This window comes from Sminthopsis crassicaudata, chromosome 4, assembly GCF_048593235.1.
Source record: "Sminthopsis crassicaudata isolate SCR6 chromosome 4, ASM4859323v1, whole genome shotgun sequence".
Classification (NCBI taxonomy): Eukaryota; Metazoa; Chordata; class Mammalia; order Dasyuromorphia; family Dasyuridae; genus Sminthopsis; species Sminthopsis crassicaudata.
This window is the reverse complement of record NC_133620.1, coordinates 36,686,547-36,707,234: the sequence shown is the minus strand read 5'-3', so window position 1 is coordinate 36,707,234 and position 20,688 is coordinate 36,686,547. Positions and strand designations below refer to the sequence as shown.

Sequence of the window (20,688 nt, the reverse complement as noted above, 5' to 3'; positions counted from 1 at the left end):
ATCAAAGGTTATGCACAGTTTGATGACTTTGAACATAGATCCAAATTGCTCTCCAGAATGGCTGCATGCATTTGCAGTTCCACCAACAATGTATCAGTGTTCCAGTTTTCCCACATTCCTTCCAACATTTGTCATTATCTTTTCCTGTCATCTTAGCCAATCTGAGAGGTATGTAGTAGTATCTCAGAGTTGTTTTAATTTGCATTTTTCTGATCAATAGTGATTTGGAGCACCTTTTCCTATGATTACAAATAGTTTCAATTGCTTCATCTGGAAATTTCTATACATTTTTAAATGTGTTACAGAAATGTTTCTACTTTCTCCTTTCCTTCTCTTCTTTTGACTTTCTGGATTGTGCTATCAGTTCTTAGCTTTCTTCCTCTCTTGGTATATTCATCTACTCCTGCTTTTCCTCACCATGGAAAATCTATTTGCCCCTTGATCAATGTTTCCCACTGGTGAGTGGCTAGCCTTAAATTGCTATGTAGGGGGCAGCTAGGTGGCTCAGTGGATAGAGCACCAGCCCTGAATTCAGGAGGACCCGAGTTCAAATCTGGTCTCGGACACTTAATGCTTCCTAGCTGTATGACCATGGGCAAGTCACTTAACCCCAGCCTATTAAAAAAAAATTGCTATGTAAAAGATAGTTATTAGTAAACAAGAATACCAGAATTTGAACCTGAAGTTTATTTAAAAAAAAAATTGGAAGGAATTCTAGAGATTATTTAATTCATAAATCTTCTCCCACCACTTTATATATGAAAGAATTGAAGTTCTGGAAGAGGTGAAGTGATCCATTCAGGGAGCCACAGATAGGCAGTAAGAAAGTTAGGCTATAAAACATATCCTCCAACCACCAATTCCATACCATATTAGATCTTCTGGGTTCTTTCCAATGAAAAACTTGAGAAACATGATCCTGCCTTATTTTGCCTGAATGGCTGGTAAAGAAACGTGTTACTGTTTTGTGGAATCTGGTTTGATTTTCTGGATTAACAGAACTATAATTTCTTAAAAGGATGCGCAACCATTTTATCGATTTCATGAAGCAAATATTAAAAAAAGGAATAAACAAGTACCTCATTACAAATAGGAAGTGAAATCCTATCACAACATCAGGCCAAGTATTCTTTGAGGTTTCCCAAGCTAGCTATAGGATGCATGATATCCCCTGAGTCAGAATTTGAGCAAAGACTCCTTGGAATTCAGAATTTGAAAGAACCTTGAGTAAAGACCATTAAGTGAAAAACACTTTCATTTCATTCAGAGTTGAAGAACCTGAGTTTCTGAAGAGGTTAGATATCTGGTTTCTCCTCAATTACCCAGCCAGTTATTGGCAGCCTAGACTTAAATTACCACATTTTTTTTCCTGTTGGAATCTGTGGGAGTTTTGTCCAAAAAATGAGGTAAGATTGAGAAATAAAAGAGAAATGGATTTAGATCAGAAGTTCTTAAGCTAGAGTCTAAGAATTTGCATTTATTTTTTTAAATATTTATATTTCAATTGGTTTCCATTGTAATATTTTTTTTAGTGTGTACTTGGTTTCCATTGTAATCCTATATATAGAGAGAGAATTTGCATATTATATATATATATATATATAATATACATATATATTATATATATATATATATATATATATATATCTTATTCATTTAAAAGAATTGTTTTTGAGAAGGCTGTATAAACTTTACTAGGCTGTCAAAGTGATCCATTACACACATATACACACACTCAGGCACACACACACATACACACAGTATCTGTCTCTATCTGTCTGTCACTCACACACAAACACACACATGATGTGGGGGCAGAACCTTCTGTCTCAGTCTTTTCTGTCTTTGCTTCTCTGTCTTTATCTTTCTGTCTCTGCTCTGTCTCTATCTCTTTGTCCATCTCTCTAACACACACACACACATATACATACACATACGGTTAAGAACCCCTGTTTTCTTTTTTTAAATTAAAGCTTTTATATTTTTCAAAACATATGCATGCACAATTCTTCAACATTAGCCCTTGCAAAACCCTGTGTTCCAATTCTGCCCCTCTTCCCCTAGGCCCTCCTCTAGATGACAAGCAGTCCAATATATGTTAAACATGGTAGAAATATGTTAAAAGCAATATATGCATACATATTTATAAAATTATCATGCTTATACTTATACTTCCAAAATACATGGCCCTAGGCAAGTCACTTAACTCTATTTACCTCAGTTTCCTCATCTATAAAATGACCTGGAGAAGAAAATGGCAAACCATTCTAGTATCTTTGTCAAGAAAACTCCAGATGGGGTCATAAAGAGTTGGTCATGATTGAATAATATCAACATTATCTTAACTATACTTGTTAAAATTGGTTGATCACTTAAGGCTAAACCCAAGTTATTCCCTCCATCAAATTTTTCCTATTCTCTTAATTTAAGAAATACTTCTTTCAACTGATCTCCTGGGATTTGGAAATCAATCAGCAATCACTGCACAAACATTTATTAAACACCTACCAACTGGCAAGTACTGAACTAGATACCAGGGATGAAACTACATAAGGGAGACAAAGCCTACCCTTAAAGGGCTCGCATTATGCTGGGGTCATACAACATATTCATACACATACATATATATATGAAGAGACATATATATATATATATATATATATATATACACACACATACACATTGGAGAAGAGAATAATCATATATATATGTATATATATAAAACATCTATTTTAAGCACTTTACAAATATTATTTCATTTTATTTAATCAAACTATTTCTACAATGCATATATACATAAACATGCACATACATGTGCATTTTTACATTCATGTGTGTATGTCTACATCTCTCACACATATATGTGTATATATATATGTATTTCTAAAATAGATGTTGAAGAGGAGGATCACCAATAACTGGGAGAATGAGGAAAGTCTTTTTCAAGGAGATTACTCTTGAGTTGAACTTGGAAGAAGTTATGATTTTCAAGGGATAGGTTACTGATATGCTCACATTCAGGGTATATCTGTGTCAGAAACCTGAAACAAACTGAAACTGGGGAAATGATTATGAAATGAATGGCCTAGAACACGAAGGAAGGTTAAAGATGTTAAAGATAAATAAAGCTGACTAAGCAACAACAATTAACAGGGAATGTGTTAATAATTTATAGATATTTGAAGGCTGCAAATAGGAAGGCAAGAGCAAAGTTTCTACAACATGTTAAAGAAAAAGTATTTGGAAATAAGAAGTAATGGCCTAATAAATGCTTGTGGAATTCCATTGAATACAATTTGAAAAAAAAGTATGTGTGCGGGGACATTTAGACCAAATGTCAGGAAATTCACCGCCCTGCCAGACTTGATGATAGCTTGACATGAAGAGAATCTGACTATTCTGATATTCCGTAAGGTTGTGCTCTGATTATCTTGATAATAATAATGACCAAATGACACTGTCCAGTCCAGAATCAGACCTTGGAGTATGGAGCAGGTGGGCTCAACCAGAGTTTCATGGTGAAGCTCATTTATAGAAAGGCAGGATCATAGATTTTCAGATATTGGAAAGAACCTCACAAATCTTCCAAGTCCAATCTATGCCTGAACTTAAAGAATCCCCAGTATTAGTCAACTGATGGGTAGTCATCCAGCCTTTGCTTGAATTACTCCACCTGGTGGAGGGGAAGGGGAACCCTACTGCCTCCCCAAAGATTGAATTCTATAAGTAAAGGGTTTAAAGGGGTCAGAGGCAAAGAGCAGTTCGAATTATATGATGAAGAAGCAAATTATCATGATGGAAATCAGAAATGATGAGAACAAAAAGGTTTGTAGGGGATAGAGTATAGCAGCTGTCTTATGAGGTTCTGAGAGAGCACATACCAGCTGAGTCAAGGGGCAAAGGGAGGGTCAGGGAAACCAGGAATGAGGCAGTTCAAAGGAAGGTGACCAAACACTGTAAAGAGCTTACAATGACCATTTGGTACCCTCAGTGATCTGGGAGCACCTGCAAGCTTTTAAGCCATCAGGGCAGACATGGAGCCAACCCTCTGATCTCTGTGATCGGCCACTGATGTGGGAGGGTTCAGCTCTCTTTGGCATCCTCTTGAATAGGATGCAGCTGTGTTTGGATTAGCAGCTGACAAATATGAGGGGGAAAGCATTGTTGTATTTTTAAAGATAATTATAAGGGTAGAGATGATGGTGGAAGTGATGAAGAAAATGAGGATGAGAACAATCCATTTACATAGTATTTTGATGTTTTAAAGTGCTTTCCTCACACCATCTCTTAAATAGATTTACCCCCATTTTACAGAAGATCTGACTTTAATGGCTGACTTGCTCATGACCATAAAACCATGTAAGAAGAAGTAAGTAGTATTCAAATCCATATTTAAATAACAAATAGACTGACTCTGGGCTCTAGTCTTGATCTTTTACTAGAAAGGCAGGCACATATTTTCAACTGTTCATATAAACTCAGGTATTTTGTCTAGGATGCTTTGCTGTTATTGCAAGCCACTTGTCTCTAATCACCTCCTATTTTCAGTTTTCCATCCCTGCCAGTGGTATCATAATCAATCAAGTTTGCTTCCTCCCTCCCTTCCTTCATTCCTCCTTCTCTTCCCTCCTCTCTTCCTCCCTCCCTCCCTCCATTTCTACCTCCCTTCTTTCTTTCCTTCCTTCCTTCCTTCTACCCTTCCTTCCTCCCTCCCTTATTTATTTTTAACAGAAACTATTTTCTCAAAAAGCCACTTGAAAATTATAAAATGAAATTTGTCTTTTCTCATGCTTTAGATCATTCACTTCTTTGTAGCATAAAATAGGTTCAATGATTCTTCTTTCTGGTCTTTTTCTCTCTTGGTTTCTACTTCCCTGATTCTCCTATTTTTCTCACAATGGATGCCTTGTGTCTATCAATTTGTTTCTTCTTTTTCCTGATTCTTTAAGGGTGGTTGCTGAGAAGCAGGTGCTATCATAAAGTGAGTGGTGGACCCAAAGATAGAAGAGACTTGAGTCTGAATGGTGCCTTTAACACTTAATTAGCAGTTTGACAGACTATGATATTGTCCCTCCCCACCTTTGACACAAATTGACTTTGGAACTGAGTAACTTAACCTTTCAATAGTCTGAACTTAATTCAGAAGTGATAGGGAACCATTGAAAGGTTTTGAACTTAAGAGAGACAAAATCAGGTTAATGTATCAGAAGGAGAAAGTTGACAACTGTTTAAATAATTTAATTGGATTAGAAGGAAAGGATGAAGGAAGAAGTAGCAGATGAGAGTCTATTATTATAGTAGACAAAGGTAGAGACTTTAGAATGAGAGTTAGTTTTTTGGGGGAAATCTTTCAGTGACTTCCCATCATCTTTACCCTTAAAGTTTTCTAAAATTCTTCCTTCTACAGGAAGCTTTTCCTAATCCTTCTTGATTCTAGTACCTTCTCTTTGATGATTATCTCCTGTTTATCCTGTGTAAGGTTTATTTATACATAGTTGTTTGCATCATATCCTCTTCTATTGGATTGTAAACTTCTTAAGAGGAAAGATTTCTTTTGTTTTTCTTTGTATCCCAGCACTTAGAATCAGGACTGGCCCATAGTAGGTGCTTGATAAAATTTATCAGCTAATGGTTTGGGATGTCCCAAGTGCATTACTGTGGAAATGTCTAAAAGCTAGTTGTAAATTCAGCTCTTTAGGATAGGAAAGGGGTCAAAATTGGAGAGATAGTTTTGGGATTTGTTTCCATAAAAATGATTGTTGAAGTCAAGAGAATGGTTGAGATTTCTAGTTAAAAAAAAATAATAAAATACAAGAAGAGAGACCATATATGGAAACTTGGAAATAGCAACAGCAATAATAACAATAACAACAATAACAATAGCCAGCATTTCTCTAGCACTTGACATGACTTATCTTCTCTGAGATTCACTTCAATTTTAGGAGAAAGAGAGAGAGTATGATCATAAAACTGTTATTCTCAAGTTGATTTGACATCTCTTTGATGCCATGTTTTCCTGACTTTCACAATGTCACAGAATCTAAAATTGTAAGCACCATAGCAGTCATTTAATGCAACTTACAGCCTACCTCAATGTCAATCCCAACCACTTTCCATTAAGGCTTGTGTCACTTGTGCCTTATTTCCCCTTTAAATATAAGTCATTTGGAAGTCAGGGGCCAAGTATTATACTTCTGTATATATTATGACTATAAATGAATGGATTGCTTTCTATAAATGTCATGATAAAATAAATCTTTACTGGATTCCAGGCAAACTGTTCTGCTAGCTTCTATCCCTCATGTCCACATGTTGGGTGGTCCTCCATATCTGGAACATCCATTTGGCTTCCTGCAAGTCCTGCCTTTCTTTCTATAGCACAATTCAGATCTTCCCACTTGTCAGTACTCTTTCCCTCTTGAAATGACCTCATATAACTTTGTATGTCATACATATAGTGTAGAGAGAATAGGGATTTGACTTCTGAGTCAAGAAGACTTTGATTCAAGTCTCATCTTTGACACGTTGACTGTGTGACCTTAGGCAAATCTCAATGCCTCAGGCAAGTCTCTAGGACCATATAAATAGTGTAGTAGGTAGCAAACAACATTGGTAAAGGGAGATTCCTTACCTAGAGCTCCTTACCACAGTAAGTCAAAATAAAGTATATACTGGAGATTTTATTGTTAGTAAACCTGTTCTTATTTCTGCATAGAGCTAGGTGACACATTGACTAGAGTGTTGGGACTGGAGCCAGGAAAAACTGAGTTCAAATCCAGCTTCAGACACTCACTAGCTGTGTGACCCTTGGCAAATCACTTTACTATTTGCCTGTTTTCTCAATTGTACACTGGGGATAACAATAGCATATATCTTCTAGAGTTATTGTGAGGATCAAATGAGGTAATCATAAAATGCAATTAGCATGGTAACTGACACATAGTAGGTGCTTTTTTACTGTTGTTCAGTAGTCTTCATGACTCCCATTACGGCTTTATTTTTGGCAAGGATTCTGGAATGGTTTACAATTCCTTCTCCGATTCATTTTGCATTTAAGAAAATTGAGGCAAATAGCTAGTAGTATGTGAGACCAGATTCGAACTGATAAAAGAGAATTTTCTGAATTCCAAGCCTAGTGCTTTATGTACTTACTATGCTTATGTACTGTGCCACCTAGCTGTCCCTCTTTTGCATATATTAATTCATTTTATTTCCACAACAACCCTGGCAGGATCATTTTCCCAACTTTTCATATGAGGAAACTCATATGAAACTTTTTATATGAGGCAGATATAGGTTAGATGACTTGCCCAGTATCACATAGCTAGCAAATGTGTGAAACTGGATTTATACCCAGGGCCAGTGTTTTACCCCTTGCTTTCCGAGTTTTATGTTCAGCTTTTTTACCAAAAAAGAAGGAGGAAAAGGAAAAAAAGAAGAAGGAGGAGAAGAATCTGAATCAGAAGAAGAAGCATGGTTCATTATTTTTCTTAAAACAATTTATACAAATAATTTTCTTAGTCTTTATTCAAACAAATTAAGAATTTGTAACATATTGTACAAACATACAAATCTTGAACATACAATTAAAATAACCTATACAGTAATACAAATAATTGCCACATTGAATTCCCTTTTGAGATTGTAGATTTTGAGTTGGAAGGGACTTTTGAAGCCATCTAATAGAATTCCTTTGTCTTAAAGTTGAGGAAACTGAGTCCTCAAGAGGTTACATGACAATAGTACTAACAACAATAACACTTATATACCATTTACTATGTTCTAGCACTGTCCTAAGCACTTTATAAATATTATCTCATTTGTGTTTAACAACTCTGAGAAGTGAGTACTATTTCATTTTACAGTTGAGGGACCTGAAGCAAACTGCGGTGAAATTGTTTGCTTTGGATCACACAGCTAACATGTTCCTGAAGTTAAATTTGAACTCAGCTCTTCCTGACTCTAGATCTATTGTTGGCTTTGTACTCCTAGCTCTCTATGTGATCAAATCCACATAGTGGCTATATCCAACATCAGGGGTTGGATTTGGACCCTGATTCTTTATCTCCAAATGTTGTGGCTTTCCCACTGCCTCACACCACCATTCAGAGGTGAGGGCAAATTAAAACTTCCATTAGCTTGAATGTCCAAATTTCTGTATAGATAGCTGTGAGGTTCCTGTGACCAAGGGGAGACAAAGACATGGGTGACCATTTTCTCCTTAGTGGTGGTAGGTAGTGCATGAGCCCTCCATTATCTGGTATCTTTCTCCTTTTAGTCCTGAGAATGTCCTTCACTCTATGGCTATTGGGACACCTGGGACCAGGGCATGGCCTCCAACTTTCATTGAGATGTTTTCTGGGGGCAGCTAGGTGGTGCAGTAGATAGAGCACCAGCCCTGAATTCAGGAGGACCCGAGTTCAAATGTGGTCTCAGACACTTAACACTTCCTAGCTGTGTGACCCTGGGCAAGTCACTTAACCCCAACCTCAGGGGAAAAAAAAAAAAAAAAAAAAGAGAGACTTTGTTTTCCTTGAAAAGACCAGATGAATCTAAATAATAATTATACTTAAATACAGGGGACACGGACTATCCTTATGATATAGGAACTCTCAGAGGGGGAGATTTCCTCTTTCATTCTAGGTTTGTATCTTCTCTGCAACTTACAATCTTAAAAAAATTGCCTAGAACATTGATATTTTAAGTGACTTGTACAGGGACAGGTAATCAAAATGTGTCAGGAACAGGACTTGAATCTAGGTCTTTCTGGCTCTGAGGCTAATTATGAAAACTGCATCCCTGTGTTGTGCCATATGCTTCTGCATTCAAATATAGTTAGCAAATTAAGCCATTTTTCAGTTACCTGCAATGACTTCCACAATGAGTTTTTGATAAAATCTTCATTAAATGAAATCTCATTATTTTATAGCCAAATCATATGACCTTCCCTCTGAGATTACCTTTAGTTTATCCTGTCTATATATATCCTATTTGTGAATGAGCAGCTGGGTGGCACAGTGGAGAGACTGCTGGGTTTGGCGTCCGGAGGACCTGCCCTGGCCACACACACTGTGTGACCCTGGGCAAGTCATTTAACACTGTTTGCCTCAGTTTTCTCATCTGTGAAATGAGTTGGAGTAGAAAATAGCCAACCATTCCAGAATCTTGGCCAAGAAAATCCTTAATGAAGTCATAGAGAATTGGATATAATTAAAAGACTAAACAATAATAATATATAACAATTCATAGTTATTTGCATATTTTTATTCTCATAGTGAGAAAAAAGAAGTTTTATGACCTTAATAAAATGGTAGGAATGTTTGCTGATTTAGAATAACTGACTCCATTTTGTTTTAAACCTCCATTTTCTGACTAAGTTGTTTTGAGTAAGTTGATTTTCAACAATAAGATAAGCAGTTGTATAGTATGATATAGTAAGCAACATATGTGTGTGCTTAAACAACTGATAAACATGTGAAGTTTCTGGTACAACAGACCACCAATAGAAAAATATTATAAACAACTTTATCAGTAGTTTACGTAATGAGCTACAAATCAAATTGTATACTAAACAAATAAGGGACACTTATACATAGTTACATACTATAAGGAACCTACTGAAGGTCCCAGTCCTCAACCTATTCCTTAGGAGACTGTGCAGAATCATACTTTTCTAAATCTGAGTCTCCAACATCGCCCTGTTCCTTTGATTCTTTGAATTCTTAGCACTTGGCAATGTTTGCCACACAGCCAGAGCTTAATAAATGCTTATTATTGAATTAATTCTGAAATATAGAATAACTATTAATTAGTAGACATGTCATGAGTACCACCTGTATAGAAGAATGTTGTGTGTTAAATGCACTTCTGAGATTACAGAGCACACACCTTCCTTTTCTGGAGAATTTGTGCTGAATGGTTAGATCCTTTCCAGCTCCAGTTTCTAGGATGGTTTGCTGTCACATGAGAGGCTCTCTACTTGACTCATCTTATACCTTCCACTGGGTTCTGATCTGCTTGTGGACATGCCCTGAAGATAGACAATTCTATCTCTTCTCCTCTCTCTTGACTCATTCTTTCTCCCAAGCAATTGGCATCCTCTGTCACCTCCTCTTGCCCTATACTGGTTTACTTGAAGCTCCCCTGTATCTCTCCTATCCTTATTGAGCCTCTTTCTTCTCTGATTTCCATCTATGCTTCCCTTGTGGCACTCCCATTATCTTTTAGCTTTTCTGCGTTCCTCAAATCCTTTAAATCTCAGCTGTGAAATGCACATTATTCTTCATATGAACATCCTGATCAAAATAAAATGGGAATTTACAAACAAAAGTGTTACATGATGTAGCCTCCATAAAACCTTGAGCCAATTTACAGAATAAAACAGCAAAAAAGATGTTTTTTCAACTTCTGATTTTAAGTCCTCACCTCTCTAATCTTGCTTTTTCCCCATTCCCTTCCTTCCTTCCTTTTCTTCCTCCCTCCCTCCCTTCCTTCCTCCCTCCCTCCTTTTCTTTCTTTCTTTCTTTCTTTCTTTCTTTCTTTCTTTCTTTCTTTCTTTCTTTCTTTCTTTCTTTCTTTCTTTCTTTCTTTCTTTCTTTCTTTCTTTCTTTCTTTCTTTCTTTCTTTCTTTCTTTCTTTCTTTCTTTCTTTCTTTCTTTCTTTCTTTCTTTCTTCCTTTCTTTCTACCTTCCTTCCTTCCTTCCTTCCTTCCTTCCTTCCTTCCTTCCTTCCTTCCTTCCTTCCTTCCTTCCTTCCCTCCCTCCCTTTCCTCCCTTTCCTCCCTTTCCTCCCTCTTTCCATCCTTCCTTTTCTTCCTTCTTCCCTCTCTTCCTTCTTTCCTTCTCCCTCCCTTTCTCCCTCCATCTCTCTCTCTTTCTCTTCTACTTCTTCCATTATCCCGTCTCATTTCATTCCTCTCTCCTTCCTCTCTGTTTATCTTTCATTTGCCAAAGGAATTCAAGCCATATTATTTTTCATCTGTCTCCAAATTGCATTTTAATTAGATAAACTCACTCTTAAAGAATGATGGTAAGAACAAACATTTATTAAGGACCTACTATATGCCAAGCTTTATTCTAAGCCCTTTATACACTTGTTTCTCACTATAACTCTGTGAGTAAATGATTATTGTTATCTCTATTTTACAGTTGAGAAAAATGAAGCAGACAGAATTTTTTGACCAGAGTCACATAGTTACTAAGTGTTTGAAGCAGGATTTAAAAGCAAGCCTTCCTCCAATCCTAGTATTCTTCCACTAAACTTTGAAATATTAAGATTAAAACATCAATTCTTCAAGTTAACTCCATCCCCACAATACTCAATCTGATTTTAGTCATTAGGGAAAAGGCAGAGGGAAGTCAACTTCCATTGACTGTTATATTGCAAAATTTCATCTGGCCAGCTCCAGTATGCATGGTAGGTTCAGGAGGAATTTGAATCTGGATCTTCTGACTTTAGATTCATAGAACTATTTCTGCTAAGTCATAGTTGGCATGTATTTGGTAGAGGAAGTTTCCTACTCTGAGATAAAGTAGGGCTTATTTTTCAGGTGTGAATTGGGAGGTGGTGTTATAGTACACAAAATATTGGTAAGTCAGGTGGAATCATCTTTGAGAATTCGAGTCTTTCCTCAGATACTTACTAGGGTGATTCTGGGTAAGTCACTTAACCTTCTTTGTCTTAGTTTCCTCATATATAAATAATCCATTGGTATGGAGAAGGAAATAGCAAACTATTCCAGTATCTTTGCCAAAAAATCAGACATAACAGCTATTATTCTGTAATTCTGACATCCTGCTAGACTCTAATGGCATTGTGGCCTCCTATAACTAAAAGTTCTTTTTGTCTAGATTAGAATTCAGGTGCAGACTGGCTCCAGTATAAATTTATCACGTGTGCTAGGGATTTAGTTAGACTCTGATTCATCAGGACAGCATTGGAGCTGGAAACCTGTGGGCTCATAACTATTGTCAATGGGAAGTGGTGACAAATAGACAAAGAAATCCATATTTCTCTTCAGGTTGAATGTTTCTTTTCACCCAACAGAAGCTTATCAATTCTTGTCCTTAAATTCTTCCTCCTTTGTGGAATAAACTGAAGGCTAATGGCTTACTCTTCCTGATCATGATACAATGTATTTTTAAAAATGAATTTAGGATAAGAAAAAGAAAACATGAAAATGAATTTAACATAAAATATTTTATAAATCGATATATACACATTATAAAAACAGGGAGGAGTCATGGCATAATGGAAAGACTCCCAATTTGGAGTAAACAAACCTTAGTTCAAATTGTTATTCTATTAATTACTCTTTGTAAGTTTTGACACAAAGTCACTTAATCATGCTGAAACTCAGTTTACTTTATATGTAGAATGAGCAGGTTCAATCAGACCATATTTAATACATTTTTCAATTATAACTCTATGATCCTATTGAGAGATGGTAAAGTGGAGTGAAAAGAATTGGAAGATCTGTGTTCAAATTTTTGCCTCTGTCATTGTCTTTTTAGATGACCTTGACCAAGTCATCTATTTCTCATGGCATGAGATCTTGAGCATCTCATCCAAATCCTTCATTATTCAGATCAACAATCCAAGTCCTGGTGAATTTCAGTGTCAGGCCACAAATCACAGACATTGTAAAAATCAGATTAGGGATTTGAATCCAGGAATAGTTAGGTGGTACCATAGTGCTCAGAGCTCTAGGCTTGAAGTCAGGGACACTCATGTTTCTGAGTTCAAGTCTAGCCTTAGACACTAGTTATATGACCCTGGGCAAGTCACATAATGCTTTTTGCCTCAGTTTCCCCATCTATAAAGCAAGCTGGAGAAGGAAATGGCAAACCACTCCCATATCTTTGTCAAGAAAACTCCAAATGGGGTCATGATGAATCAGATATCAAGGAAAATGACTGAACAACAATGATCTGACTGGATTTAAAGATCTTCCCATTAGTCTCCTAAGACTTTTCTGCCAAATCATAGTTTTCATGGTCTTGGTGAAAGGAATGATTTATCCAATGAAATCACATGATCAAAAATCCCCTTAACTATAGAAATTAATCCTCTTCTATCTATGTCCTTCCTAACTTCTTTGTTTATTCAATCACTCCTCTATACAGGTAGATTTCTCACTCTCTTCCCTTCATTGTATTTTCTCTACCTTTGCTGAAGACTTTTTTTTTCCCCTCCAGATTTAAACTGGTAGGACAAGTATGTCATCAGATAGATAACTTGTTTCTGTGTTTAAAACTCTGCTACATCAGCAAAAATTCAGTAAGGAACATTAATTATCAAATGTGCCAGTTTTGTGACTATTAAGGACCTCATTAGATTCTGTTTTGGAAGTTGCCTTTATGTGCGTTTTTTAGAGAAAAGAACACAGCATGATTGGCACTGTTTAACTACAGCACAGTCCAAAAGAAGATCACATTTTTAGGACACCCTTTTTCTGATAATGCGATACATAGAAATGGGAATTTCTTTTAGTTAAACATACCAGGAGAAAAAATACACATGACAGAGTCACCTTACATTTAACTTATTTTAAGGAAAATACTCTGTATGTGCCAGAGGAAAATAAATTTGTAGAATGTATATCTTAGAAATTTAAATGTAATTTCATTTTGTAGTTAAGCTTGTTTAAAAAGTGAACCTTGTCTACTCAGGTAGATACCTCTTTCCATTGTGCTTGATGGAATGGAGCAGAATGAACCTTTTCAACAGCCTTTATTTCATATTATCCTTCAAGAGTATTTTTTCCCCCCACTGGTGGTTAGTAAGAAAATCTGATATGCTTCAACTCTGAAGGAGGAAAAAAAAAAAAAAAAAAAAGACAGGAGAAAAAATAAATTAAAATTATGTTTAAAATATATGATATGGCCTAACCTTTTCTCCATTAGGGAAAATATGCCTGCAAAAACAGATTAAATACAAATTTGCTTTGCTTTTAAACCTACTTAAGAAGCACCTATCCTCTCTGTCCATATAAATTCCAATGGAAAACACGATGACACGCAATTACTAACCTCAATGTACACAGCTATGCCTCGGGGACTTGGTGGTTCATATTTTACTGTTCTGTAATCAAATACAAAACTAATGAGTAAAAATATGCTTCCCCCAATAAATTCCCAGCACCTGGACAAGTGTCTGACAGGGAAATGGAGGATGCTTGCAGAAAATTCATTCTGCAAAGCTATTAAAGTGTTATGCTTGCCAACAAGTGTTCATTAAACAAGAATGAGGGATCTTTATGCTGGTTTCTTACCAAAGGCTTTTTAATATTTTAATGGAGAGTAAAGACTATTTATCTGAACTCTGATCAGCTAACGTTCGAATCTGTTATGAAGAAACAAGGAGTCCTTTATAATACCTTTCATAAAAATCCACTTTGCAATGCTTCAAATAAAGACTAAGGATTGTAAAAGATTATGCTGCATATAAACAAAATCAGTATCGTTTTTGAAATTATATGGTTATCCCTGGAACTCCTTAGTACATTCGAATCGCACTATATTTTTATTTAAAAAGTGGTTAGCAAAATCCAGTATACAAATGGAAAATGGGATTAGAGGTGACATCACATCCATGTGACTTTCTCCAGGCTACAGAAAGCAAAGAACAAATTTAATGGGACAGATGAAAGAAATGGCCAGCTAATCTGCCATATGAGACTTAGAAGAAAAAAGGAAGATGGAAACCGAAGTATTAAGAGAGGGAGGGGGAGCAGTTACATCTAACTGTGTTATTGCAAACTTTTGTTTAGGGGTCAGCACATATGACACAGAGTCTCAACAAATTAGCCAAATCATAAGAAGTGACATTCTTGCCATAAAGGGGATTATGAAATGAAAATCTTACACAGTGTTTTCAGATCATGTTCTTTAGTATTAGGATACCTTCAGTTCTCCAAACTATATGGTAGTAATATTCCATTCTAGATTTCCTGTGAACCTTTGAAGAACCCTTTTAGAATATTAATCTTGAGTTCTAGAGTGGAACAAAGACAGAAAAGAAATTAAGAGATGCGAAGACAGATTTTTAAGAACTCATCCCTTGCACCTGGATATTCAAAACATGCTTTGGCCCACGCCAATGAGAAGGGAAGGCTGGCAAGAAGTAATAATAATAATTAGGTTTGCAATTCTGGAGGCTGGGCACTCCTTGAAGTTGTTCTCAGGTCAAGGGAAGAGATCATTAGATTCATGTGCAAGAAAATTCAGGATCAGAATATAATTCTTTCTTTCTTTCTTTCTTTTTTTTTTTTTTTTTTTTTCATTAAAATGGAATTGTCAAGGAATGATTGGTAGGGTTCCAGGAAATAGCTATTCTAAGAATTTGGAGCTACAAGGGTGGTTCCTCTCTGGTTGATGCCCCATATGTCACATAATATCTTGGTTGCCTTAGAATATAAGATTGTTGAGGGTAGGGACTATTTTATTTCTGTCTTTATATCTATAGTACTTAGCTCACTGTCAGGCACTTAATTGGTATTCAATGAATGCTTATTAATTGATTGATTTAAAATAATTAATTATATGTAGTCCTGAAGTAATAAGGATCCACAAAAGTTACCTTTCATTGCTTCATCCTGCCATAGATGTGACACACACACACACATATATATGTATATATATATATATGTGTATATATATATGTATATATGTATATATATATATGTATATATGTATATGTGTATATATATATGTGTATATATATATATATATATATATGTATGTATATATGTGTGTGTATATATATATAAAATCACTTTGAATAGTCTTCAGAGTTCCTTCAAAGAGACCTGATTTCTATACAGTTTACCGAAAGGCTATCTCAAAACTTCCAAGATATAGTTATTGTTTTATGTGGTTATCTTATCTTTGGTTGCAGTGAAATGGTTGTCTTCAGGGAGATTTCTTTCTAATGAGAACAAGGAGACTAATCTGGATTTAAATAAATGGATTAGATATTCAGGCTAAGGACCAGCTTACAGGTCTAGGAGTCCTGGTTCCACCATAACAATGTCTTTCTTTTTTGTATTTTGGTCTATTAGTTGTAAATAAAGTCAATCAACAACTTCCCAGATCTGCTGGAAGCAAAGGAGAACACAGTCCGCCTTCTACAATAGATTGCTTTATATATGTAATCCCAGAAGGCTAGTTCACTTCCTGTGGGGGATAAAAAAAGACTCCAGGCAATAAATAGCATTGATACCATTGAAATTAAAAGGGGGAGGGGAGAAGGAATTAAAAGAAGACTAATAAATAGGAGAAGCATTATTTGCAGGAAAATGAGAAGCAATCCATCTCAGTCCTCCATTTCTCCCAATTCTTACATCTAGACACCCACAGTCAAATTGAAGAGAAAATGGGTTTCGCCTTTTCTTGCTTTTGCTATTCTGAGGTTAGGAGATTGTTTTTACACTAAAACCTGGAACAAAAATGAGGTTGTCTCTGTACATTAAAATGTCTTTTCCTTATAAGGAAGCTCTTGACTGAATGAGATTAAACTCATAAAAGCTAATGAAGATTCTTCCTTAATACACATTTCTTTTTCTTTTTTTCTCCAGTTTGGACTTGAAGTGACAACATTACAGAAACACCCTGCAGGTTTTTTTTTTTTTTTTTTTAATTTAAATAGCATCCTATAAAACAATGTCCTCTTGTCAGTCACCAGTAATTCAGTGAAGTCAAGCTATAAATCTGTCCAAAGGCCAGCAAAGTGCTTAACTTGGCACATCCCTAATAAAATTAGGAATGTGGGTTTACTACACAAACCTTAAGTAGGTTTGGCTAGATATTAAGATTTTTGCTTATGGCAACCATGGCTAATATGGATTGGTATTTTCATTATAACACAGCCCCCAGCATTTCCCAGAAATGGCTCAGGTTCCAAATTGGACAATCATTTTCTCCACTGCCTGACAGAGCTACCCTGTTAGGTGCTATGGAGTGAGCCCCAGCCATCAGAGAACTTACAGCTTTGGGTGCTTGATGATGATGATGATGGTTTTCCAATGGTGTTACCTCTGGTGGAAAAATAAAGTCCAATTAATTAATACTTCTATTAATGTATCTTGATTTTCCTGAATTTGTGTATGGAAGCACTTACGGGCTCTTGTAGAAATTTTGAAAAGTGATTTATCTGTGTCGTAGAAAATGCATATAAAATAGTAAGATTTGCAGTTTGCAAAATAGATTGTTTTGTTGTCCTGGGGTTTGAGGTTTGAGGCATGTGTATGTGAAAGTGTGTGTGTGTATATATACATATATGCACATTTACATTTACACACATAAAGATGTGTGTATTAAATTAAAAATACAAAAAGGAAAGGAAATAAGCATTTTTTAAAGTGCCTACTATGTACTAGGCACTTTACAAATATTATCTCATTTGTTCTCACAAAAACTCTGCAAGATAGATGCTATTTATTATCTCCATTTTATATGAGGAAATGGAAGAAGACTGAGATTAAATAGGCAGCTAGGTGGTTCAGTGAATGGAATACTGGGCCTGGAATCAGGAAATCTGAACTCAAATCTAAACTCAGTCTCCGTTTGTCTAAATCCATTGCAGAAGGAAATGACAGAACACTCATCTTTGCCAAGAAAACCCCATGAACAGTATTGGCAAGTCTTGGACCATGGGCTCAAAAAAGATTGGACAGGGCTAAAAGACTGTTAAATGACTTGCACAAGGTCATACTTAGATTTTCCTGACTCTATGTCATCACCTAGCTACCTGTAATAAACCCAAAATAAGTTTTTCCTATAGCTAATTAAGAATGTTATGATGTCCATTTTTGTGGCCATTAGCCAGTCACAAATAAACTATCTTAAATATCTTATTGACTGAAGTAAAGCAGTCAGGGGAGATACTTTTCATTCCATTATAAACAGGAGAGACAATTTGGTTTTGGTGATAAGAAGACCAACTTGGAGTCCAGAAGACCCTGTGAATCCCATTAGATGTTTGACTGAATAAATCCCTTAATTTCTTTTGACTTGACTTCCCTTTCTTTATCTGTAGAATGTGATAAATAAACCTATCTCACTAGGTCACTGTGAGGCACAAATGAGATCACAAATGAGATAATATTTGTAAAGTACTTTGCAAATCCCACATAAAGATTAGCTATTATTGTGAAGAAATAACAAACAACCTCCAAGAGGTTGTGTAACATGACATGAGCACTTTACATGTCCAAGAATAGAGCTTTTATTGAGAGCTTGCACAAAACATCTACTAAGCTCCATCTACACTGTATGTATCTTATACATAAATTCTTATTTATATGTTGACTCCATTAGGCTGTGAATTCCTTGAGGGCAGGGACAGTGCTTGTCTTTCCCAAAGCTTGGCTCAAGACCTGGCATATGACTAGCACTAGTCAATTCCTGTTAATTGATTAATTGATTGAAAACTGAGTTCTGTTAACCATCTCTCTTTTACTAAAGAGATCTAAAGGTGCAATCTTTCTAACTCCCACTATGTCCATATTTCCTGGTTTCTTCCTCAACATAGTGGAAATTCCAGCTCTGAGACCCCCAGGAAAATCATCTTTCCCTATACCCATTGTTTCCAGTACTCCTGAATTAGCTTGTTCAGAAATTATAATTTACCTTTGTAAATGCATCCTAGTTCATGCAGACTTTACTCTTACTCTTCAAATTCATTAGACTGGATAATGGATACAGTGGTAACATCATCAGTCTGCATTCAGATGGGGACATTTCCTTCTTCTCTTGCCTCCCCTTTGGGATTAGAATTTTCCTCAATGACAGCCATCACAATGATCTGCCCTGCCTGACTCTGCCATCCAGGTTTCTTCAGTCCAGTGGCAACAAAGACCTCCATCATGACTGCTGCACAGGATAAACTCTGAATGCAGGCCTATAAACTGCAAGCCAGGAGGCTGGCTCTCTCTCAATCTCAAACTCCTGTGGATGGGCAAAGTCACTAAAGTTCACTTCATGAAAAATACAACACGCTATGGAAAAGAAATATGATTGATGCCGGCAGAGCAGACTGTTTATCAGACAAACACATTTTGCAAACTTTGACATAAATTGTTAAGTTGTCTTATCGGGCTGACAATGGAAGACTGCTATCTTTGGAGCAACTTTTCCCCAAACTCTTTAATGACCTCTAAAAAGCATTATCTTATCACCATCGGACTTACTACTATAATAAATCATTTACAAATAGGTTGGGGGGGGGGGAAAGGACTGGTATTAGAAATATGGATTCATTTTCCAAATCTAAAAAGTCTTCAGCACTTGGCTGGCTATTGTGAATTGTATGGAGATGATAAAACACTAGAGATGTTCAGTCCCCAAAGATTCAGAATGAGAAAGAGAACTCTAGTCAATTCTGGATTAATGTGTGAAGAATAGCTCAGTTTAGCAAGCACTTGAGCCCTTTGTTTCTCTTCCTCCTCCTTTCTATCATCTAATTTTTATCCACTTTTGTTGCTTATTTCTAACTCCACTAGCAAGTTAGTTTCATCCATGTGGGGAATTCCCTGTGTGGAAATTCCCTCTAGGCAATCGAGAATATATTTGTACCAAAAGTTTTGGACAATGGCACTATGAAGTATATGAGCTACCCAAAGTCATACACATGTTAGAAGCTACAGTTAACCCCATGTTTTCAGTCCCAGGCTGACATTTGATCCACTATGGTACACATGGGAATTAATCAACTCAGTAATTTAGTAACTTGTGACATGGAGGACAATGAAAAATATTGCACCTTAATGTCTGAATCACACTCCCTCCAAACCCCAACTTCTCCTCATATTTTAAAGCCTATTCTGAATTTTAAGCCTATTCTAAAATCTAATTACTCAAAGTAATTCTCAGGAGTCTCAGCCCCTTTGAATATCTTCTTCAAAATACCTTTTATAATCAATTTCAAGACTTTACATGTTATTGGTGAAAATGGATAAAATAGAAAAGCAGGGTAAAAGTCAGGAAAATACATTAATAACGAACTTTCCTCAAACTCAAGCTAACCTCCTAAGTTCCCCACCCTCCTGCAAAGTTATAAGTGCTCGGTCCCCTGGCCATGCTTTGGCTTGAGAAGAGTGAAATATTGAGAATCAAAATTTACCACTCCAAAGATCATGAAAGGTATTAAGTCTGGATACCTGAGTCTAGATCCCACTGTTCACAATGTTGATCTTTGAGAGATTAAGAATCTTTTATTTCTGCTCGTCTTAGAGAAGGGTTGAAGTCTCCAGGGATGAGAATATCATGGCCCAGGTTGTGATTCAAACCAATCAAAAGAAGAGGTAATGAAACTTGCGACAGGACTGCCACATCAAGTGTCTACCATTTGATGGAATCTGTTTGTTAGAATACAGAGTGTGAGAACATTTCCCTCTTCCCTGGAATCCCAGCCTCCTTCAAAATATTTCAGTTTGAGGGGTGTATCACAGGACTATACACGTTTTTCTTGGATTAGAGTAGCACAGTGGAAAAAAATACTAGAATTGGAGTAAGAGGACCTAAGTTCAAATCTCATTTCTGCTCTTTGCTAGTCATTTAATTTCACTTTCTCCAACTGAAAAAAAAGAAAGTTGAACTACATAACACTGAAGATCTCTTCTAGTTCTATGATTCCCTGAACCCATCTTCCTCTGAATCCTTCTGATACTAGAGATTTCTGGGACTTTAT

General features: G+C 36.1%; 2 long non-coding RNA genes across 2 annotated transcripts in view; one reads left to right on the top strand and one right to left on the bottom strand.

Annotated features, from left to right (window-relative positions):
- The window catches only part of LOC141540524 (uncharacterized), a 69,166-nt gene that overhangs the window by 25,217 nt on the left and 23,261 nt on the right, over positions 1 to 20,688 (bottom strand). The gene's annotated exons all lie outside the window — the stretch shown is intronic.
- On the top strand, positions 4,237 to 19,536 carry LOC141540523 (uncharacterized). Its single transcript, XR_012481568.1, has 3 exons — positions 4,237 to 4,369; positions 16,577 to 16,616; positions 18,831 to 19,536. It is a non-coding gene; the product is annotated as an uncharacterized LOC141540523 (long non-coding RNA).